The sequence below is a fragment of the Prenolepis imparis genome, unplaced genomic scaffold (assembly GCF_030444845.1).
Source record: "Prenolepis imparis isolate NDT839.2.m4 unplaced genomic scaffold, iyPreImpa1.0 SCAF_1, whole genome shotgun sequence".
NCBI lineage: Eukaryota > Metazoa > Arthropoda > Insecta > Hymenoptera > Formicidae > Prenolepis > Prenolepis imparis.
Genome location: NW_028141159.1, coordinates 4,334,614 through 4,360,192, shown reverse-complemented (window position 1 = coordinate 4,360,192; position 25,579 = coordinate 4,334,614). Strand labels below are relative to the sequence as shown.

The 25,579-nt window shown below is 39.2% G+C and overlaps 1 protein-coding gene and 2 long non-coding RNA genes across 9 annotated transcripts in view; 1 reads left to right on the top strand and 2 right to left on the bottom strand.

The window, feature by feature from the left end:
• Positions 1-25,579, top strand: part of LOC145939490 (uncharacterized) — a 342,686-nt gene that overhangs the window by 259,984 nt on the left and 57,123 nt on the right. The gene's annotated exons all lie outside the window — the stretch shown is intronic.
• The window catches only part of Bi (T-box transcription factor bifid), a 265,203-nt gene that overhangs the window by 206,089 nt on the left and 33,535 nt on the right, over positions 1-25,579 (bottom strand). The gene's annotated exons all lie outside the window — the stretch shown is intronic.
• LOC145939470 (uncharacterized) lies at positions 2,206-4,759 on the bottom strand. The gene is made up of 2 exons (XR_014425826.1): positions 4,463-4,759; positions 2,206-2,536 (listed from the first exon to the last, which is right to left on the bottom strand). It is a non-coding gene; the product is annotated as an uncharacterized LOC145939470 (long non-coding RNA).

Sequence of the window (25,579 nt, the reverse complement as noted above, 5' to 3'; positions counted from 1 at the left end):
TCAGGTCTATCAGAAGCTTGTTGACCAGGCAATAGATTTTCTTCGATTTCACGCCATTTTGGATTGCAAGTCATTGTAATAAAAAGATCTGGCTTACCAAATTTACTAACAATTGCCATTGCATCTTGATAATTTTGCAACATATTACGCGGTGACCCAATAAATGTGGAAGGAAGTATAACCATTTTTCCAATACGTCCATTTAAGTTATTCGCTGTAGTTTGTAAATAATCTCTTAAGCCTTGATATGTTTCGGTACGTAATTCTTTTTGATGATTTTTACAGTAATCAATTCTATCTTTTTCTATTTTTACATAACTATCTACAAGCCATTGCTGAAATAAGCGACGTCCTAATAAAAAGACATTAAATTCATCACGAATAGCCATACGATATTTAATATACTGTCCTCTAGTTATTCGTCTATTACTATTTAATTTTTTTAAATCACGATGCCATCCTTGAGTGCCGTATGGATAAAATAAAGGATATACCCATGGTTCAACATTTGGATCCATAATACTAACTTTTTGTAAAGTTTTAGTGTTTTTATTACATATAGTAACGTATGAGTCTGGAATTTCTCCATCAGCAGTTGTATAAAAAACAGCAGCAACTTCATTAGTTCTTTGAAAATTATATCGACGTCGATCCATTCCTGGTTTTAAAGTAAATAATAATTGTAATTCTGGTAACAATTGACCTGATTCTATTGCAAATTGCCGTTGATTTTCTAGTTCTTCACCCATCATTTGATATGACTGTGCAAATATGTTATTATTTCGCATTATACATTCAAGATTTTGTAAAATTTCAATATTTAAATGTGAATTCTGATTAAGACGATGATTTATCGCTTCATTTGAATCTACAATAAAAAGTTGACCATAAGAAGGAGTTTCATTTTCTGCAGCATGTAATGCTGTATTAATTTGATAATAAATCTGCCCTTGTATTTTAAAACAATATGGACCAGGTCGTCTATCTTGAAAATTAATTAAATTAGCGTTAAATGAGGCAAATGAAAATGAACTGTTATAACTACGAATATTTTGAAAAAAATTATTAGATTTTACGTGACTACCATCAAATAAACTACGAATGAATTGAGGAAATTCAGGCAATGGTTGCACAGATACTGCACCATGATTACAACAATCATGAAATGAATATCCTTTATTAGAAATTTTTTCAGCTGCAAAGTGTTTTGCATTACAATGAATACAATACACGTCCATGGGACCAATATAATATTCAATTACATCGTTAAGTGATATTGTACTAATATTACTTAAACGAGGTTGTTTTTTATGTCGTGATCGATAACGAGTTTGATATTCTACAGATGATTGTAATGTTGATTTAACATTTAAAGGATTTTCTTCAACTTCCCAATCTAATTCTATTACACGATTATCATTTGATGTACCAGCAATACAAATAGTTTGTTGATTTAACTTCTTTGAAGAATTTTCAACTAATTTGTTATTTTCACGACGCCGTCGTTGATTCTCCCTTCTTTTTTCTCGACGTCTTTGTAAAAATTCTTCTTTTTCTTCTAAAGTACGTACAATTTTACGTCTTCCCATTTTACAAGAATTTTCTATATTAATATACTATATATACTGTCTTAAATATATACACGTAATGTTATTAATAAATATTAATAAAGAGAAAAAAATAATTTATACAAAAAATTTTTTATTATTTAAATATCTTTTACTATTTAAATAATCTACGTATTATATTAATAATATATATTATTATTATTTATATATTATATTATTTAAATATTATGATTACTTATAAATTATTATTATTAGATTACATTTTCAATTAAAATAAAAATTGATATTCTTTTTAGAAATAGAATCTGGTGAATTATTATCGGACTGACAATTATCATATACTTTAAGACCAAATATAGATAGACGTCGATATAAAGAATTAATAAAGTTGTTGCTGTTTTTCTCACTTTAAATAAATTAACTTACATAAATGAGTTAATTATTATGGTTATTATAGTTATTGTTAAAATTATTTTGTTTTCAACATTGTCATCATCTTCATTGTCATTATTATCGTTATCATTGTAGTTATCGTCAATATTATAATAATTTATATCATCAATATCATCATTTATATATCATTCATATCATCGATTATCATCAATATCATAATTATTATTAATAATAATATCAATACTTCTTAATAATATTATTTATTTATTAATTGCACATACATAAAAAGATATAAAAATAATTACAATATATAATAATTAATACCACTGTAATAAAATTAATATTAATTAAATTCTTATAAATACATAAATTATATTATAAATAATATAATTAAATATATTATAATACAATAAAATTAAAATATCATTAAATATAAAATACTAATTATAGTTAAATCAACATAATTTATAATATAGTTTTCTCAAATAATTTTCTTTTTTCACTCTTTCTTCTTCTCTTTTCCTCTTTTTTCTCTTTTATTTATTTTGTCACTTTGTATAGTTTCCTCGCCTTTCCTGAAACAAAAGAAACAAATATTAATAATCTACATTTATTTAAAAAAATAATATGTAAGAAATTATAAATAATACACACATACATACATACATACATAAGTATAATTTATATATACATATATATATATATATAAATTATATTATATATGTTATATACATATATATATTTAAATTGTATTATTATATTAATATATAATTTTATAAATATATAATAATATATATAAATATATAATATATAATTTTATATAAATAATTTTGTAAACCTTATTAGAAATATTATGTTAATAAGATCTTAATCTCTCTTTCTCTCTCTCTCTCTCTCTCATAAATCTTTTCTTGTAACGTGAACTTATGAAAAGTTAACGAATTCAATATTTGTGTCAATAAAATTTTTCACTTTTCATGAGTTTATGCTAAAGAAAAAGATTCTCTTGATCGAACGCCAAATAGCGGAAAGATCATACCACTTATATTATATTTATATTTACAATTATATTTACAATGTTTATAGAATATAAGCTATATTTTAGTGTATTTAATTATGTACATAAACTTGTATATGTATATATATATATATATATATATATATCTAATTAAATATGGAAAACTAAATAATTATATATAGGAATTATTTATAAAATATATATTGTTTATTTTATTAATAAAAATTTAGTGAATATATTTATTATATTTTGAATATTTTTTCAATATAACCTATATACAATTCTTATTAGTTTTTTTCAATGAACTAAGTTATTTAAAAAAATATATGTATTGCATATATAAGTTATCTTGTATACGCAATACTCTAAAAAATGTATAGCCACTTTTTTATAGACAAACTCTTCTTGCAATATTTAAATTAAATTAATAATTTTGAATCTATCCACATTAGTACATTATTATGATGTACATAAAATAAAGTTTAATACATGTATTTTTATAAATAACATATTGTAATGATTTAAGAATATACGTACTAACAAGAATAGAATTCAACATTATTAATCTAATTTAAACATTCCAAGAAGAGTCTGCTTATAAAAAAACTTATATAAAGAAATAGCTATACATTTCCTCGATAACAAGCTTGTTATACAAGCTTCTTTATGAGAAAACTCTTCCTGCGATATTTAAATTAGATTAATAATGTTGAACCCTATTCGCATTAGTACATACTCTTAAATCATTACTACTTATATAAGATAACATATAACATATAATGCATATTTACAAATAACTTGAGTTGTTGAAAAAAATAATAAAAATTAGGAAATATTTATGAAATATTACTTGTCTTCTTAATAAAAATTTAATGAATATACAATTTAATATACGTATATATAATTTTTATTACTTTTTCAATTAACCAATTGTACTCGTATTATATTGTATGTATTATTATACAATCCATGTATTATCTTGCATATGTTATGTCCGCATTAGGATAATGATTTGTTAGCAGAACCTGCTTACAGAATTTGACAACACATTGATGACAGAAACTGAAAAAAATCTTGAGTTCAAATTGTGTGCGCACAGATCCTGTTCGGTTTCTGATGACAATCTGACCTAAAGTCATGTTAGATTCTGTCGTCAATCTGCTGTCAGAGACTGTGAACATAGTTCTACTCGATTTTTGGCACCAATTTGTTAATTACATCAGTAATAATTAGTTCTGCAACAAATCTGTAACCTTTTTCATGACAACATTTAATATCAAACACTTGGCATGATTTGATATCGACAGACTTGGCTATCTGGGTACATACATATAATAACAATATAGCTTATATATTTTATACATATTGCAAATATAATTGTAAATATAAATATGTACAAGTGGTATGATTTTTTTACGTTCAAAGTTTTTCATACTTTTCTTTTAAAAAAGAACATTATTTATACACATATTTATATACATACCTTCTCTATTCGACTTTTCTTCTTTTCCTCCTTTTCCTTTTTCTATCCTCTCGAGATAATTTTTGCTTCTTTCTTAACACACGAAACTATGTACTTTCTTAACACACGAAAGAGCAAAGTAACACGTAACCAACAAAATAGGTTATGGATGACGAGGCGCTCGAACGCTACGCACCTTACCTACCCTTACCACGAATATATCGCAAAGCGCCAGCATCCAATCAGCATCGCAGAAAAAGAGGCTTCAACATTTCGATATATTCGAGTAATCGACTTAACATACACTTTTTAAGGAAAGGATAGTATCTTTTTCACGATCTATTGACGAAAAGAATACATAAAAAGTATTAAATTATCAAAGTACGCGCATATATCACGAAGAGATACTACATTATTTTGCCTTAGCCTGCCTGACGCTATTTTATGTTATTTGCTTGTATTCGTTTAAAATAAGCTCAAATAGTGTCTGCAGACATAAGTCGTCAGTAAGTAATATAAATTGCATCTTTATATATTTATCGAGGGAGAAAGGGTGAAATATAATGCATTCGGTAACTATAGATGAAATAGAAGTGTAAATATACGTAAGCAAATATTAAAGAAAATATGATAATGATGTTGAAAACTATATAGACGTTATTTCCTAATCTAAGTATCGTTTACTGTGAAATAACATCTGACACATATAACGTCGTCAAAAAGACGTTTACATAACACATCATAATAAGTTGTCGAAGGCATATTGATTAAAATGACAAGGCAATATCTTTTATAGCAAATAAACAAAGATAAAAAGAATTGAGTCGCACACTCCATGCGATAGACTATCGAAATATCTAACACCTTCCGCAAAAAAAATCGATTCTTTATCTTTTTGAGGAATATTCGACTAAAGTTAAAAATAAAACATGTTTTTGTTATGTAAATAATGTAAAATTAATTTTTTGCATTTTATAACATTCGTGTCCGTTGATAATGTGTGTACCTCGCGAAATTCCTACAGAACCACGTGATCATAATTCACCGCACGAAGCTATATATCGAAAGATATCAAACGGTTGCAAAATTGGTGCTCGCAATATCAGGCGGCACTTTTATTCGCGATCACGTTGAGAGAGAGAGAAAGAAGGAATTCGTAGACCCGATTCCAGGATTCCTCGGGCTGGGCTATTCGCGCGGCGCGCCGTCTTTCCTGGAAAACGGAAACGGGATCCGGTGGATGCCTGGGGGACGACAGCGGCGTTGCTGCCACGGCAGCAGCAACAGCAGCAGAAACGACGCGTACGTCGATTTAATCGGTAGCCGAGAAAGGGCCTACATAAATAAGATCTATCTCGCGAGGAACACGGGAATCCTTTACCGCGTAGAGATAGAGACCGGGACATCCCGTAGATAAGGCGCGGCCTTTCATCGCGCCGCCCGACTCGGCGATAAAGCGTCGTCTCTTTGACCTGACGTTCCTTTAAATCCCGGCTCGACTACCGGCTCGCAGTCGCCTCGACTTCTCGCCTCGGACGAGCATTGTTGCAATAATGACGTGTCGGAAACTACCTCACGGTGTCTTCTAAATTTCTCTTTCTCTTTAGCTCTTTTTTTTTATTCTTCAGCGGTGGTCCCTTATTACAGCGACTGTCAGCGGAAGTCGAAGATCCGGTAAAAACATTCGAGATTACGATATTTACACGAAGAATGATTATTGTGTATCATTGTACGCGCGTGATAATCGGATAGAAAATGCGATATTGCATATATCTGTATATATATTTGTGCAAACAGGTGCGCAACATTGTTCAAAATAATGCTACATCAGAATATAAATTAAGACAATATAAAGTGATAATGGCGAGAATTGAGACCTTCGGTTTTATATAGGGTACACCAGTACACTATTTTATCGAAAGTGATAATACATTCAAGCTGGTGAACGCTTGTGAAACTTTCGATCGTTGTATAATTTTCAGAATATTCGAGTCGATCTCTCTGTTATGTTCTTATAAAAATAATTTGCGTTACGCTGCTCTCGGAGATCATATATAAAATAATGATATTGATAACCCATTATCCGTTGCGCTGAAATTTTACTGCGCTTCATTACTATGATCCGAATATAACGCCAATTCTTTCCGATAGCTATGCGATTATTTTCAACGCCGGTGCAAATGAGAATCTAAAATTAACCGATATCGGGGTTGATGAAAACGCATCAATTTCTCGCTACAAAAGCCAGACGCGCGTTATATCGCGTTCGGTTTACACGTCGTGCCGTATGGACAGCGCACCAGTCTCATCCATTTCTTCCTAATTAAAAATCTCTTGAAGCAACAAACGCAGATTGGTGGTAACGATCGGCGGGAAACGTACGGCGGAATGGAAAAAAAAAGGGGGGGGGGGAAGTATCGGAGTGCTCGAAGAAGAGGTAACGAGAGGCAACCTTCCCTTTCCGACAGGAATCGTTTTTTCCCACGGGGGCCCCTCACCCACAGTAGGGGTATACTCGCCCAGGTAGATACGTGCCTGAAACACGCGCGATACCTTCACGATATATTGTCGTACCCAACAGATCAATATGGAAATACGTCGAAGTATAATGATCGGGAGTAATGGGGATGAAGCTCACTTATCGTCTCGCTCGCTCGCGATGCGCATTAAAAATTCCGCGTCTGGAAAGCGAGGACGATTCGATGCGATTCGAATGACTGAAAAAACGCTCTCTTCTTCTCTCTCTCTTTCTTTTTATACACATACAGAATCGGCACGCGAGGTAAGCTCCTTTTTCCTACCGTTATTTAGCCTGCCGAACGCGAGCGGCACATTAAATGTCGGGCTATTAAAGCAGCGGCCGAGTACCGGTACTCTCTTAGACGATACACGAGCGGAATACTCGTCTAGTGACTCATCTGCCAGTCACCGTGCACCGTATCGTGGGATATCTCGGCGTATGCGCGTTATTCCGGTGGTAGAAATTTTTTTTCCTTTTCTTTCTCTCTCTTTCTCTCGCGAGCTCATCTCGGTGTCGATGCACCGGCAATCGGCGCGAAGCGGCCGTTTAATGCACCGCGGCTCGCGATGCCTTATGACGCGCGTCCGAGACTCATTTTACGAGACGATGATTTTCTCTCGTCCTTGCTCGAGGCACTCGAGAGCAGCGATGACTAAAGCGGCGGGATACGAGCCGGTATATCGATGGGAACATGGAATGGTACTCCGACGATCGCCGGAAAAGGCAGCCCGAAATCAGTGTCTTGATAATATATAGAGCAGCATTTCTCAATTTAATTCGAACATCAGGAATTCAATTTGAAGAGAAATGCGCTGTGCATTCATTAGTTTAGATTATAAACGGTAGAAAGTAGACAAACACTTCCACGAGGAGGAATAAGATGCTGTAGTCATCCCAATATGATGCAATACGGCTCGCCTCGGTTTGTGATTTTTTTCACGCGAAATCGGGCATGGAAAAGGATCGAAAAGAGGTCGATTTGTTTCGGGATAAAGCGGTCAAATCGCGAAGGGATCGGAGATACGGCAGTTATATATCCTCTTGATGTATCGTATCGCGGATCTATGATCCCCCTGGAGGATCCTGCGGTGGACCGTAATCCTAAAACCCCTCTCTCCCTCCCCAATAAAAGCCACGTAAGAGATAGTTCCCCGTAATACGATAGATCCTCGATAGACCTTTATCGCGCTTTCCGATCAGTACACGAGCCATATGTCGCTCTCCTTCTCTTTTCCTACTTTGATATTATTTATTCGTGTGCTCCCCCGCATCTGAAACGCATCAGGCCGTTCCACGCCCCGTGAATTATTCGGAATTGCCGAAAATTGCCTCCAATTTTTGTCTCGCCTAACATGTGTGTATATATACGGATCGCTCTTCCACGAAATTCGTCAAGCTTCCAAGAAGAAAAAAAAAAGATGAGTAGAGAAGAGTAAAATTGTAAGCTATGTGTAAGCGCATATTTCTATCATGTATGTGAATACATATTTATATATGCTTATTCTTGAGTAAATATTGATTAACTTTTGATTAATTATAATCACCTCTTGCCCTTGTTTTAAAAAATGTTGTATTATAATAATCCTTCGAATAAGATTCCTTCAAAAAAGAGTTCGTAAAAAAATAGAAATATTTTAAAGATTTTTTTATATATGCGTTCATAAAATATGACAAGGTTCATAAAGGCATCAGTTTGGAAACTGCATTCCATCACTGTAGACATAATTATAATAATTGTTCTTTGATTATGCATTTCGTCAGACGCTTCGAAAATAAAAAAAGAAATGAGAAAGAAACTTTTCGAATGCGCACGCGTAAAATATGCACAAGTTCGACCAAGTCCGAAGAATGTCGTCAATGAACTTCGAGAGATGACACACCGTTAGGTTGGACCCACGTCAAAATACAAAACTGACGGGCGATTTCCCATAAAATTGATGACCGTCGTAGCTGGTGCCACGAACCCACGATTTAGCCGCAGGCGTCTATGGGTTATGAATGGGTTACCATTTTCTGGATTGCTTCGGGCAGGTATACTAAAAACGGTCCGTAGAAACACAAGATGAGAGGATGCCTCTCGTATTGTTAAGTTTCATCGAGCAATTCTTTTGTTTCCAGAGTGTTTGCCAAAAATTTTGAAAATCAAAGACTTCTTCCGGCTTCTTAATATATCGAAGAAACGATCATCACTAGTTTTTAATCTAGCAATCATCACTAGTTAATTAATCAAGCAATAAAATAAAAATAACAAGTATTAATTAAAATTTCAAATTCTCAAGTCTTTGTATTCCAAGATTCGCTGCCACGATAGTTAATTATAATAAAAGCATTGCAGCGACGCGTGTTTTGCTTCTTTTAAATTCAACGTTGAGAGAAACATATCGGGGTGTTTTATATCTTTTTTTTCGAGTACCTTCCTTTGTCAGAAAAATTACATTCGCGGAATCAAGAATATAGTTTGTTATGTAGGTACCTACCTACGCTTTAGCGAACTGTTTGCTACCGCGAGCCGCATTTGCGCCACGTATAACCGTATACTTTGGGTAGCTCGATACTCTGCAATTCCCTCTTTTTGTGCATTATCCGAACACCGGTGTAACGCGCACTTTCCTTTCCTTTCGCGTACACGGCCACGGCGATAACCTGAGGTGTAAGCTCGCGAAACGCGAACGAACGAGGCGTCTTATACATATATTGCGGCAATTTTTCTAAAAATATATTCCTAATATACCTATTTTAAAAATATATTTTTACAGTATCTTCACAAAATTAGCGTTATCAAAAAAAAAAAAAAAAAAAAAATGATTACTTGTATAAATTACGCGATATAAAATATATTGATATTAAGAAAATATAGCAACTAATATGAAATTAGAAAATAGAATATATGTATATTGCAGTGTCGGGAACTCTGTAAAAAAATGAAAAGTGGCTCCGGGATACCCAGTGTACAAAGCCACCGTATATTTAGATAAGGGGATCGGTGCGCTATTTAATGATGAAGTCACGAGCATGACTGCTTCTATCGCTAACGAGCGTTTGCGCCAGTTTCTATTAGCCGATCGCGGACGAATATCTAAGCCGACTATAACTAGGTAGAGAGGATTCGACGATCTCCCGAAGCACCTTTCACATGGTGGTCCACGATTACCTCCATCTCCCGCGAGCTCGGCCTCGTATCGGATAATTACAACTTCCTGGCCGATCCTCGCGATCGAGTGGTCGCGCGGACGAGCACCGGTGCGACGCGAGGCAAAAAGTGCGAACAATCTCTTCGAAGCTCATAAAATTTCAGTCGAAGGGACAAGGGAGATATTAATGGGAAAAATGGGAACGGGCTGCGAGAAACCGCATCGCCCACGGCGACGATAGAAAAGTGGCGCGGTCAGTAATTTTGAGATGGTTGAGGATCGCCTAACGGTTATTACTCCTCCGATTCCTTGATTCGCGAAACCATCTCTCTCGCAGGAAAACGTAGGGTGTCCCACGAGTTTACCGGGATGATCTTCGCGCCGCGACGTAAATCAGCAAAAAAAATTGGTCAATAAGCGAACGGGAGGGAGGGAGAAGCCCTTATGAATATTCCTGAAGAGATGCAACGGCGGTCGAAAATATTACGTGATATAAAGTCGTTTTACTGTAATCTGTCGAGGATTTTTGAGAATTTTTTTTACGAGAATCATGGAGCGATTCTTAAGTATTCAGTCAGTTCAAAAAATGACTCTTCCATTTCACTTATCTCTGATAATTTTTTTATCAGTGGCTACTATAAAAGATAAAAACCACTCAGACTCGAGGCGTCTGCCTAAATAAATTGTCTCTTTTCAAAAAATATGTTTCTTTTTCTTACGATCCATATTTAGTCTGACGGTTTATTATAAATCATAACTCTTGAAATCATTTTGCGTCGACATTCTGTATATATTTTTAAAAAATTTTGCACAATCCGATGTTGATTTTTTTCAGATCGCGATTATTAACAAGAGAGGCTGATTTCGTTATTAAGTCATAAGAGGCTTTCGCATCCGGTGCTAATTGTTTGCGCGGGATATAGTGATCGTTAATCGAGGATGACGTTGCGCAACGCGAAGGCGGCAACCAAACATTGCTGCCATGAAAAAAAAGCGAAAGACCGTGTCACGGTTTTCGCGATGTCGCGCCGGCTTAGTCGGCATCAAACGAAGACGGAAAGAGTCTTGTTCGATCTTACGCTTCGACGACGACGGCGAGCGACAGAGGGCTGTTTCTTCTTGTTACTTTTCTCCCGACTTTCCCTTTTTATTTTACAACAGTTGCGTTGCCGTAAAAGACAGAATTTTGCCGTGTTCGTTGCTCCTCTTTGAACTTACCTAACACTGGTGTCGTTAATCTTAAACCACAGAAGCGCGTATATTTTCATTTTTTTATTAATTAGAACCACGTATTTATATATTAAAAAAAAAACACGCAAATGTCGAATAAAACTTTAATTAAAAAGAAAATTAACGCTCATGACTTTTTCATAAAAGGATTGTAATGTATATACAGTTATTCATATGCATAGAGTAGAATAAAGAATATACATGATTTTCAAACCTTTTCGAGAAATAAAAAATAATTCAGAAAAATCATTTATATTTCACAAAGGCTATTCACGTATAATATTCGTCAACATTCTACTTTGTGTCGCAGAGAAAAGAAACATCAAATAGTTAAATATAACTATAGAGTGTCGCGGATTGACAGTTTTCTATCGTGTCACTATTTTCTATTGTGTCATTTCTTTTTTCCTTTTTTTTTTTAAAGCGTTTGTGGCATCTATTCCTCTATTTTTTGTCGACCACACATTCTCTGTGAAAAAAGGCGTATTCGTGGGTTTTATCGCATCAATTTTTTGGGGTTACTCTTTTCCTCTCTCTACACAACGACCAATTTCGCTGCTGTAATTTTAAATGTAAATACAGAATGGAGCCGCGCACATGGCCTACGGTTACCGAGATCGATTGCGAAACGGGAACAATTCAAATATATTGCGTGATAATATTTCGTTCGACCTATCGGAAACTGCAAATGTTTTTATCGAGCCGATAAAATCGTCGTCCATTCTCGCGCGCGCCAGGATATTTTTATTCTACGCCTTCATTGAGCTTTCTAATCGTGAAATCGAACGCGATTTTTACATCGTTCAGCACTGTCACTTTTAACTGATTCGCCGTTCCTGCTGCCACACGCTTGCTGGAACGACACGCGGCTTGTAAGTAATTATAGTACTCGTTAAACTTTAATGACAGCCAGTTCAAGAAGAAATACGTATGAAGCCAATGCGTCGTGAAGTGATTAGATAAATTGTCCGATAAATATGACATTTATTGGCGCGGCGTAAAAACGGCGCGACAGCGCAAAGGTGTATAAACGCGTGTCGATAATAACGATAGTCGATAGAAAAGCCGATCTGGCGACGAGGCAACGATATATAAAACGCATTTGTCTTTTATTCGCATTATTTTATTCTTTATTCTGTTTCGATATGTGTGCGCCAAATGGTTTCCATTTCCCGATAAATTACAGAGAGAAACCAAATTACGGGAGCATGATAATCTCGCTTCTGTGTATGTTGTCGAATACTTAATACTTTGTACACTTTCTCACCTCCATGTGTTGCATTTTTTCCCGGAAAAAATGTGACATTTATAATTCGCGGCGACTATAGACATTTCCAGACTTTCGACGTCGTCGTTTAATTATTATTCGCGACAGCCGAAATCCCGGAAGGTGCAACTGCTGCCGGGCGAAAATGTGTTTATTCGGGTTAACGCTGCACCGCGCAGAGAACGAAATGAACACGGAGTAACGCTAATTAATATTTACCCTCCGACAACATCGCGCTGCCGTGACGGCACCAACACTCGCAGTGTGCCAAACTTTCGAAACTATGTGCCGGATACGCAAGAGAGGAACGAGAAACGTTCAATCAAGGCAAAATTAGATAGGAAAGAAATCAATATTTTTTTCTTATTTTTTATTTTTTATATGTACAAAACCTGATTTTTTCCTACATTTATTTTATACAGGGTTTCTATAAAGTCTGTTGTCACCCTTATATTTCGCAAACGGCTCAAAATTATGAAAAATCGCGAAATACCTGTACGAACGTTTCGAGGGGCTATTCTTTTAAGAAAGTTGGGTTCGCGGTTTTTCATAATTCTGAGTTTGCGAAATATAAGGGTGACAACAGACTTTATAGAAACCCTGTATATCTTAAGAAAGAACTGAAAAAAAAAAATACGAATGGATTAGTTGCTCGATCGTTTTCCACTTGCTTCGAAAAACCTGCCAAAGCTTGTAAAATCAACCCCAAAAATTCTACTACTATGTTCCATTTAAGTTTTCGGAGGGCGTTTAAAAAAAGGTCGTGGAATTGATTTCAGAGACATTAGACGTAAGTCATCTCGTTCATCCATTAGTGGATTAATCGACCAGATCTACGCGGTATTCCTCTGCCTCCCTTTTTCGTTCGTGATGCATCGGTCTCGCGCGCGCGCGCGCACACATACACATAAAAGCCTGTTCTGGGCATTTTCGTCGCCGGGGAGGGACGCGGCCCTTCCACCAGGATATACGATATGCTGTATGCTCCCTCTCCGTGCCCCTTTACCGCGTAATATTCCCCGTTCTGGTGGGGACGACGACCGCCTCTAGAAACGCCCTTCGACTTGCTTCACCCGATATGCGCGTATGTTCCTTCACGACAACGACGAGGACGAGGACGACTACGACGACGACGACAGCTCTATACTCGCAATATATGCAATGTATGATGTATGTGCAGATACGTTGTACGTGTGTGCGCGTCTGCTGATGCGCGCGTCATTCACACGCGCTCACATCTGCCAGTGCATACGCTTGCACACAGGAACCTGAGCGCGTATGTAGGACAAACTGCATGGCGGAGCCCTTCACGGTCTTCCGCAGTCGTCTGTCCTCGGCGTCGGCAAAAGGTAGGGACGAAGGGCCAGAAACGATCGTCCCTCGATTGTATCGTGTTCGAAGCAACGTGAACAGCATATCATACTTTTAGTGACGGAGATTTCCAATGGTAACCTTCGCGATACTATTATACTCGCGATTTTCAAATGTGACAACGTTACATCCGGATTGTAAATGTCGGTTTTACAGAGGAAACAATAGGAAACTCGAAGTTAAACCGAAAGACGTGTCAGTTGGCTGCAATCGGATCAGCTGAGCGAATCGAACGAATCCTTTTTTACAGACGTATGTCTACGAGCAAGTGTTGTAGCAACATGGAAAATATTACACATGCGGATATCTCTCTCTTGCCCAAGAAACAATTCAATCTCGGATCTAGTTAAAATGTGTGATGTAATTTCACGCGGCGGACGGTGTATGTATGTGAGTTACGTAATAATTCGTCTGTTTCATCATGAAAATATATACGCATGTGCGACGCGTTTGTGTGAAAAATCAACCTTTGGTCGACGATCACAGAAGAACCGAGGACGCTTTAATTTTACACAATGCACGCGAGATTAATTTCCAACGGCAAAACTACTTTTTATTTTTTTCCCCTTTCAAATCATATAATAAATATTTCACCCCGACGATTATTATACGCGCCTATTATTCTCTCTTGATAATCTTTCCTCTATTTCTCTAATCTACCCGTATTTACATGTGATATAGAATAAGTACAATGTCACGTATACATTTTACTATACAACAACGGGAATAATGCATAATAATCGATTCTGCTTTACATTATGTCGCATTTTATCACATCAACACGCATCACGTTCCCCGGAACGTTTGTCACGAGCTGTCAAATACTTGACGAGTAAATATGCGCGTAATATACATATACATATATATCGTCTGTGCGCCGGGACCCGGCTTTACGCGTACGAGAGAAAATTGTACGCATACGTACGTACATACACGCCAGATGCATTCAACGCGCGTTCGCGTGCGCGCGGGGGATGCACGAGGAATGCAACGCAATGCAACGCCGACCGCCGCCGCCGGTATTTTTTAATGGAACGACAATAGAGGAAGAGAGAGCGAGAGAGAGAGAGCTCGACGGTTGCGGGCGGTATCCAATTTTTTTTTCAATTTGCCGCGAAACTCGGGATTCGACACACCCCGTATAACGCGCGCTCACGCGCACGTGGGAACGGAGAGAGGACACTCCGCCCGCGCGTTTGCAACACAGAACGATGGAAAAAAAATTCAAAACAAAAAAAAAGCCCGTCCTCCCCCTCCCTCGGTTGCCCTCGGGGAAAATGCCGACGAAATTCACTTCGCCTCCGGTAAGATCGTGGAAATGATATTCCGCGGCCGGGCCGGCCGGCGCCGAAAATTTCACGGGGTACCGCGCGGAAAATTCGCCTGCCACGCGACGTTTATTTCACCGTTCCATGGAAATGGCGAATATTCAGCGCTCCACACAGAGATACGGCGAATAATCTGATTCGCCGTATGCAATTATCCTAGACTGGATATCGCCAACGTATATATATATATATATATATATATATATGTATGAACAAAATAACTCTCTACCTCTTTTTTCTAACTTGATTTCTAGCGGTTTTCGAATATGGTAATTGTTCCGGAAAAGAGAGGGAAAAAAAAGAGGGAAGGATATTTCGATATTCGCGCGTCTCACGTACAAAAAAAAATGTAAAGTAAAAATTAATTAATATTAAAATACAAGCGAGAGACAAAAATACGAGTGTGAACGCGCATTTTGCGCGCACTTTGTTACAATTGAAAAGTTTTCAATTGTACTTCGCTCTCAACCCGGTGCTCGCTTACTCTCCCAGGGTGAAATCGGCGAGCTTAAAAGACGCGCGCAGCCACGTCGAGGAAAATTCGAAAATTGCTATTCGTGCGAACAATAACGTTGTTCTCGTTTCTTCTCCGTCGCGAGACTTGCCGGCGGAAACGGAAGAAAAGAGGAAGTCTCTCTCTCTCTTCTTCGGTAAGGAAAACTGTGCTTTTTATTTAAACCACGCTTGCCAGCCAAACCTCCGCGCCCTCGGTACAGCGTACCTTTTAATTTTACTTTCTTTGCTGCGCCTCTATCCCACGCAACGACGTCTAACCGCGAGGAAAAAAAAAAAAAAAGAAAACGGCGAGCAAACCCGGTGGTAACGCCGTGAAACTACCTACCAAGAATAAAAATACACCGTCTTCCCTTCCCGCTTTTTCCGACGTGCTTCGTTAACGTCCCTTTATCTCCCGAATTTTCTCTTCTCGAGCCGCCGCTCCTCGGCAAAGAAAATAAGTTGACGGAAAGTGTCATCCGCACGTTATGAGTGCGGAGGCAACTCCGACGTTGATAATGACGTTAATTTTGATCTCGTTAAGTAATCTTGAATTTACACAAAGCAGATGCGAATGTGTATGTATGTGTGCGTAGATAACTTCCATACTCTTACATACTCTAACATTTTTTCCCTTCTCTTGAATATTTCAAACGTTTTCTTTCTGATACTCGAAGCATTCGTTCTCAGATAAGAGGGGCGTCTATCGGTACAAAATGTATAGATGTCTCAAATACCTTACATATTTTGAACGTTCTCTTTCTTTCTTGCAAATGTGTTCACAGACACGTTTTCTTTTTTTATACTCCCGAGAAATCGAAACGTCGCGTTTTGAGTTGGAACTGGCATCTATCTATATCGTCGCCATCGTTCGCCCGGCTGCTACAAGAAGTATCACGAGGAATCCATCACTTTCGGATCGCGAGGGCGCGTCTTACCCCACGAAACGGAGCGCGGACGTCCGTTAGGGACGTTGTACGAGGGTTGTTTGCCGATGTTAAGAGGTAGGGGTGAGCGGGGTGAGGAGAAAATGTCGCGTCAGACGTCGCCAGGAGGGTTTCGATTGGGCCGTTCAGCGGCAAAAGACAGATCGTTCGGGATCGCCTTACCGCCTGTTCGATTCTATTAAACCGACCTACTCTCTATCTCCCCTTCGGCACCCTATCCCATTCTATACACGCGACAAGAGTGAAAGAGAGAGAGAGCTTACCGTGCAAATCCATCGGTGACCCCAACGAAATTCGTTCCTATCTCGTTTCAACCTCGCCTGGAATTCTCGTCTCTTTTCGTCAAGATCAATTTATGGCTTCCTCTCACAGTTCACGTCTCCGCCGGCGAAATCGGGACGTAAATGCCGCGAGGCCTCCTTTTCCGCGTCTCTCTAATTTAATCGATGATTCTATTCCACGCCGAGTTAAGCAATTATATAATTATAGCAATGGCAATCCGGGTAACCGGTTTTTCGTAGATTATTCGCTCTCGTTTTTACAATGAAAAATAAAGGTGTGTTCAAACATTTGAGAGTAACGTATAAATAAATGTATTAATTGTTATGACATTACGAATAATTAATTTATGATAAAGCCCGGTCAATGATTGACGTGATATCGAATTCGCGCATTGTTCTATAGATGCACGAGGAATTTCATAAAACGTTCGATTATTCAATGCCGTTGTTAACGTAAACCGTAGAAATTTCATCGATTCGATTAAATTGACTGAAAGTAGAATGGCCTATCTCGTAGAACTAAACGATAAGTACCGACACACACATAGAGACATACACATGCGCGCGAAATAATCGACCTTGCGAAATGAATGCCGCTGGTTGGAAAAAAAGCCTCGTGGATGATATATGTCCGCTGAGTGACAGCTGTCACGCTTGCAACGCGTTCGAACTTAAGCGTTCGAGCTAAAACACGACTTCTTCGCGAAGAAATCGCCGACTCGGAAGAACAATGACAGCTGCCTAGGAACTAGGCGAATCCGAAAGCAACTGCGTGCGCTCGCTCGTGAAATTTTCACTCGGAAACGCGACAGGTGCGTGACAGTATCTGTGTAACGACCTAGAAATTGAATATTAAAACGCGGAAAAATGGCGTTCAATAAGAGCGGAAAATGAGAAGAATAATAGAGATACGGGGGACAAAAATATCAGAAAAGGAGAGACAGATATGTATCTCCTTCGAGAGATTTATTTTCTTTATGCAAATTAAGAACAAAACTGCTTATCGACATTTTGTAATGTTTATAAACTGAGCATATATATTTTCGTGGTTAGTCTCTATTTGATTTGTACAATATACATATCTCTTTTTTGGAACGTGTGTAAATAGTCTGAAATTTAAAAGTTTCGATACTTTCAATAAAAAACTCATTCATCGTCTTAATTTCAAGATCGTTAATCTCAGGACACGAGATCTCGGACGAAGGAACATACTCCGTTTCTCTGCAAATTCGTTTCAAGTTTATTTATGCCGTTCCGTATGCGACGAGAAAGACTGGCAACGCTCGCGATTCCAATTTAGCGGCGATAAAATCCGCGTTGCGATTTCCCAGCGATCTCTCGCCTGGAGTGGCTCGCTAAATTGCCCGCCAAGTGCCACCTGCGCCGGCATTAAGACGGGAAAAATGGAAGGCGGTCGGTTAGTCGTTCGCAGACAAGTGTGGCGTACACGGACGTTGATTAACGAGACGGTGGGAAGAGGAGGGCTGTTAGTTAGCGTGGGCATAAAGTTGGTGCGAAAAAGGAGATAACAGACGAATTACCGCCCTCGCGTATCATTTCACCGTAGAATAATCGCGACTTTACTCTTCGTTTAATGCGATCCACGTACTCTTCGTATATGTCGCGTTATTAGAATTTTTATATTGGAACTTTTACAAGTTTTTTTTTTACATCTATAGAATCTATGCGTTAACGACTAGTATTTAATTTCCCACTCTTTCTACATACATAGGCCTATTTATCGTCAGCTTACTTATGCTCTCTTCATGTTGAAGTACTTCATATTGATCTTTCTGCATTGTACTTTAGAGTTCATCGAACCTGTATTATTCAGAAACATTGTACACGATAGAATAAGTTATCGAATAGAGCAGGAAGTAAGCGACAGTTGGCAAACGCCTCTTCGCTCATCAACTTGCTCACTTACGTGTAAATGTCGCAACTATTATCGCAGTTGTCTACTTCCTTCTTTGAGTTTTCACCCGGCGTATCAATAAAAACACATACATACGTCCCGTGCACACCGCGAGTGGAAGAAAGTTTTAGCTTCATTAAACAAAGATTTCAAAAGTGAGGAAAAACGAAAGGCGAATGTACGATCAATCTTGTTCAAGTTGTCCGCATACGTCATCTGTATACGTAAGGATATATAATCCATACTTGAAGAAATTGCGCTTTGCTTATCTCTTCTTACAAAACGTATACAATTATCCATTGCCCTCTCGTGGTCTCTCGTCCGAAGAGAGAGAGGTCTCTCTGACAGTGTGTGATTTCGTGTGACGCATCTTTCTCGCGGCACAAAAAGAGGAAAAAAAAATATTCGCGAGAAAACGCATACATATACGGATAGAGGGAGAAACGCCGGGCGGGCGAGCCGAAAGTAATAATTACGATGTTAGGATCCGGGCGCGCTCTCGATCCTGCGGCGTGCCCGTTATGTCATTATCCCATTTATTATAACGATCAGGAGCCACCGTGGCGGCTCGACCGGATTCCACGCCCGTTTCTCGCTCGACGGACGCAAATTGCCCGAGCGCCGGGGCGAGTCCTCGCGTACGCGACTGCCGCGCAGATGATACACGGTGATGTCTTGATACCGAATGCACGATCGTTAATCGCCGTTTAATCCTCTTTCTCCTCTCGGTGGGTTCGCAAATACGAGCGCTCGCCTTGGCCGCGTCATTTCCTCCGGGGTTTCTCGGGAACGATAAAATTTTAAGGAGATAGGTCAACGCGAGCCAATCAGGCGCCCGCCGTCTCGAAGCCGCTAATGAACGCGCGCGTCAGGACTCCCATTAATTCGGGGTGTCTTAAGTAAACGTTCAAGTCGGGCGCAAACGAGCAGGTCGATGCGACGTCGAAAGTATAGGGTTGGACCGCGAGAGTGAGATGGTACATTTTCGATATACATCTTTTCGATCACGCCGAGAGATTTAACTTAGTTATTACGGGTGTCCGTGTGTTGCTTCATTAAGGATTCAGGAATTTATACTGACACGCCTTTAGCAGCGGCTACAAAATTGATATGATATGTACAACAAGGGAGACAGAGAAGGAGAGAAGAGAGTTACACACCGGAAGACAAAAGAATCATAAGAAATTTCCTCTCGACCGCAGTTTAATATTAGCCTCCGAGACGAGCGATAATGCGCGAAGTGGGGTCCCTTTTCTTGTCGTATCGACTAGAATTCGTAGTAGAATTCGCGCTCGATTGTTGCCGGAGGGCGAACCCCCAGGGAAATTTGCAGAGTGCGTGCGAAACGCAGCCGCGGGCAAATGATTTAGTAATGCTTGAGCGTGTGTATAGCGCGAGCTCCTTTTTCTTTTTTTTTGCATCGGGTCTAACCAAGACGGGCGTGACGCGGGTTCGCTTAACGTTACTTGTTCTCGAAATACGAAAACTGAAATTTACGTAAGAGTATTAGCATGAAAAAAAAATGTTCAAAATATCCTGATAATATTATATAATCAAATGGGGAGAAAAAAATATAATTTTATAAATTCTCGATATTCTTCTGTGAAAGTTAAATAAATAAAAAAAAAAAAAAAAAAAAAAAAACACGGAGGAGAGAGCGGAAAATGCATATCATCAACTTGATATCATCATTTTTATTATTTATTATTTATCGCTTAACACGCGATATTTTCTAGCGGATTCGCCGAACAAACGATTCGACGGAAGCTTATCGCTATGTAAATAAGAGAAACGATAAAATTGAAAGTAAAGGACGCGGCATCGCTGGGGCAATAAAAGCGAGCAAGTCGTGAGTCATATATTAATAAACTTGAAAAAACCCGACGCGCGCACACAAAATGCACGCGTGTGCGTGGAACGCACGCATAAAAAAGGTACAGTCCGTCGATAATTAGGTAAGTACGAGCGGCGCCGAGAACAAAGCGACACGATGATCCCGACGTGATGTACGGGCGAAGGGATGCACACCAGACGTTATCGGGACGCACACACTTGCGGAGAATATTAAACGCCAGTTTATACGCCGTAAATAATGACAAAATACGTACCTATAAAACCGGAACGATCTCTTCAGACTTGCGCAAATTGCAAGAGTCGCGACGATCGTAATCGTTTCAACGGCGTGTGAACGCGAATATAAATGCGGTCTCATTGATGGCGATTTCACCGACTATATGTGTATCAACAGAGAGAGAGAGAGAGAGAGAGAGAGAGAGAGAGAGAGAGAGCTTTGACACACCGGATGCACCGACAAGCATCAAGGCATACATTTCGTCTCGATCAATTCGAGATACAATTATCGACCATTTTGATTAATCTCTCCTCGAATTAAGATTTTGCGCACAATAAATTATACATTAAGTGCACGAATAAAATTAGCTAAGTTTTAGATATCTCTATATTGCATTTAAAATTATAAGTTATAGCTATAGTAAATATTTTTAAGCTATAGTTTAATAGGATATTCCCCGTTAAATTATAGTTAAAATTTAGACGTGGCAAGTAAATTTTCGGGGTAATAAGATAATTAAAAAATTTAATCATGATGGCTAGTATTTTTTCCATGTAGTATGCAAAATACACGAATATGGTGATTGCTATTAAATGATTGCATTGGAGACTCGATGAAGTGCACGCATCTCTGCACAACCGCGCGCATTTCCGCGTGCGGACGTGAAACGCTATATAAACGTGCGCAATCTCGTTGCGATTCTCGTGACTAATCTCCATCTAATAGATCGCGGCGGACTTTAATGTCCGCGACACGTATCGAATCGGTGTTCCTCGCACTGGCGGACAGTAAAATGGCCTCCACCGCGAGCCACCGTCGAAGCTTATGCACGCACGCAGGCACGACGCCTCGGGACACGCGATGCCATGCCGCGGTAATGAACGAACACGCGTGTATGTGTGGGCGTGCGTGCACGCGACGCACGCAACGAGTCGCGAAAAGCGACGATCTAATATCCTGGCCGCGATACTATTCCGTGCGTCGATGTACTATGCGCGCGTGTTGCGGCTTGCGGACGACCGGCGACCGCGTGTCCTATTTGCACGCTGCGTGAATATATATATATATATATATATATATATATATAGGGTTTCTATAAAGTCTGTTGTCACCCTTATATTTCGCAAACGGCCCAAAATTATGAAAAACCGCGAAATACGCATCCTTTGGAGGGACATTTCCTCCAACTTTCTTAAAAGAGCAGCCCCCCAAACGTTCGTACAGGTATTTCGCGGTTTTTCATATAATTTTGAGCCGTTTGCGAAATATAAGGGTGACAACAAACTTTATAGAAACCCTGTATATATTATATGTACGTATACATGCTATACTATATATGCGTAAGCCGCGTCACAAGAGAATCGCGTTCGTGATTATTATTTTCTTAGCAAATAATCGTACAGTTTACGTTTACAGCAGTTATACTGAAAACATAGAGAGAGAATTGTATTCTAGATATATGATTTAAGAACGTGGGTGTCCGCTCTCTCCTACGAAACATAAATATCACGAGACAAAAATTCTGGAAAAAGAGAGCGAATTGCTATCTCTCGGATAAGCTGCATTCCCATATCGGTCTATCGCTGAATGTCAACTAACGAACACCACTATATAGCTACACGTATCCATTACTAAACAAATCACGAACGCCGCTCAGCCGTGCTTCTGTAAGCTTCGCCGCTGGGCGCTGGATAATTAAAGCTGCGAGGCACATTTGATCGAGTTTCGGTCGCTCTCCGTTCGACAGACCGATTGTTCTCCATTTTAATTTTTTTCGGAAAATTGGAAAAGGAATCCTTCCTCTCTCGTTTTCTCGATGTTTTTTTTTGTGTGCGCGCGCGCGCGCGGATGCGCTTGTGTGCATACGTTACTACTATCGGGCGAAAATTGAAAATTGATTTCGAACGGAATTCCGAGCGATATGTCGAACATGTATCGAGCGATACCGAAATTTCGCGCCTACAAAATAGTTTCTCGGCTGTATCTTCGCCGAACAAATTCGTCAAAATATTATTCAGCGAATGTGGGTCGCGTTTGAACGTAGTGTATTAGGTGAAAAAGGAGAGCGAAATGCGAAAGATTGCGGCAGAATTATTATTCCGTTGTCTCCGAGTCGAGCAAAATTTATTTCTTTCAAGAGGATAGTGTTTTTTTCATTATATTCCCGAAAGAAGTATGCAAATACATAATCTTCAATAAGAATGTCTATTTTTGAATCGAAAAAAACATCGGATTTTTTAAGTATTTATTTTATACGTCAGATGCTTAATAATTTGTTAAATAATTCGAACAAATGAATTCTAATTATTTTAATACATATTTCTTATGTACGCGTATATCGTTATATTTTCGTTATAATTAATAATGAAATATGGGTGACGTATCACACACGAAGCCACGTATATGTATCTCAGCTTCCATTTAAAATCGGGTCCGCCCCGCGTTTTCATCCCGTCAAACATTCCCACGCCTAATGCTTACTAGCGTCTGAGGAAGCGCACGCGGTGTCACTTTAAAACGGGAGCAACGAGGTTCTTTCAGCCGCTGTCATCGCCACGGCGGGATGTCTCTCTCGTGGCGTACTGTCGGTGTCCTGTTTGCGGTCCTCGACGGCCTTTCACCGATATTTACTCGCGGGCCTAGACCGTCCGCCCTCGAAGACATCCCGAAGGGCCGTGACTCGGCAGTGTCTCGTTTTTGTTTGCCACGCCGAGATTTCCCGACAAAGGGCCCGGTGCGTCGTCATCTCTTCTCTCCCCGATCCCCTCTCCAGACGCTTCTTCCGAGACGCCGGGATTAGACTCGAGAGGATTCCGAGATGTTTGCGCTAATTTTTTTGCTTTTCCCTCTCGGACCTTTACCTTCGTTAAGTAGGATAACCGGAAGAGGGTTAAACCACGGCGAAAATTAGGGTTAAACTCCAAGTCAAATCTCAAGATGAATCTTTAAACTTGACTTACAACAACCCTCTACACGCGCTACTAATTTACTAATAAATTCGCGTAAATAGAAAAAAATCGCAACCTCTCGTTCACTAAATTTAATTATTATAAATCTCTAATTAAGTGTTAACTCTTTAAAAACGATTATATAATATAACGTGTCGATCTATTTTTTCAAATTTTGTACGTGTTTAAAAAAAATAAACGTATCTTCCACATTCCACATCAATAAATAATCATACTCGCGTTTTTCAATAAGTGAGTATTCAACCGTACTTCATACGAGATCGCTCTTATAGACTCGCTTTTGAGGTAGCGTGAAAAAACACATAATCCTTCAAAGAACCCTCTCTCGGACCAGATCTTTCGTAAATCTGGAAAGGGTTGGGCCAGGTGAAAAGGGTCGCCGTTTATTAGCCGCGACGCGAGAAAGGGGTTCGGGAGGGATTTTTTCGAGAGACATTTTCTGGGCTCGTGCACAAACTGGATCCAATCTTTCTATATTACTCCGAGAAAGAAAGAGAGGGAGAAGGTCCTTAAGGGCGGAAGAGACGCACGCCCGCTGCCCTGTCACACGATGTAGGTGAACCATGCATAATGTCGTGGCCACATTACTTTTCGACGACAATCATCCCACTGTTCCTTCTCGTTTCTTTCTATCTAACTTCCCCCTTCCTTCCCTTCTCTCTTTCTTTCTCGCTCTCTCTTTCGATTTCCCTCATACGTTCATCTCGTTCGCTCTCACACGAGTACTCGTCCAGTTTTCTTCCTTCACCTGGCGCGTATACGTATTTACGTGAGTGTTTACGAGAAGAAGAGGGATAGACGTCGAGAGAGAAAGGAGATGAGAGAAGGGAAGAAACGGGGAGAAGAGGTAGAGTGGTCTTAACAAAGGTCGGTCTGCCACGCACTGCGCGACAACCAGCCATTGACATCGGTGGGCTCTGGGTAAGGAGGACTAGATTTCACGAGCCAGCGATGCAAGATCCTTCAAAGGACGCCGACGGGTTGGCCGCAAAAAGGATTCGCAAAAAAAAAAGAACGAAGTAGGGAAAAAGAGACAGAAGAGAACCATCATGGCAGCAGAAGGGGAGAGGAGGGCAGGCGCGGGCTTCTTCTTTAGTTAATGCTGGCTTCCGCGCACCCTTGCGTCAGAGAAAGAAAAGACGTGATGGAAAGAGAGAGAGAGAGAAAGAGAGGGATTGAGAGAACAAGCGACCGAGAGGCTAATAGAGAGGAAGAAGACGAATAAGAGGAACGCGCAAAGCGCGGGGAAAAAGGACGCGGGCGGAGAGGGCGAAACTACTTGACGGCGAAATCCATCGCGATAACTTAATCCGGGGATTACGCTGCGGTTAAGGTATCCGCGCGGAAATCCGATCGCGCGCGCCTGACAGGATCCTTCAGGGCCGTTGTGAAGGAACGCGACTGCTCCGTTTCCGGTTTCTCGCGAATCCCGGCCTCTTTGCTAGCGCACGATTAACGCGACGATTATTATTCGGATGAAAAAGAAACGGTATATCGGTAAAACTTTTATTTCAATCATATACTAATTAAACATTGTTAGGTCTACACATTAGGTCTACTGATTTTTTTCCATATTAACATTCTATGCAAAAATGTCATATTTGAACGAGCA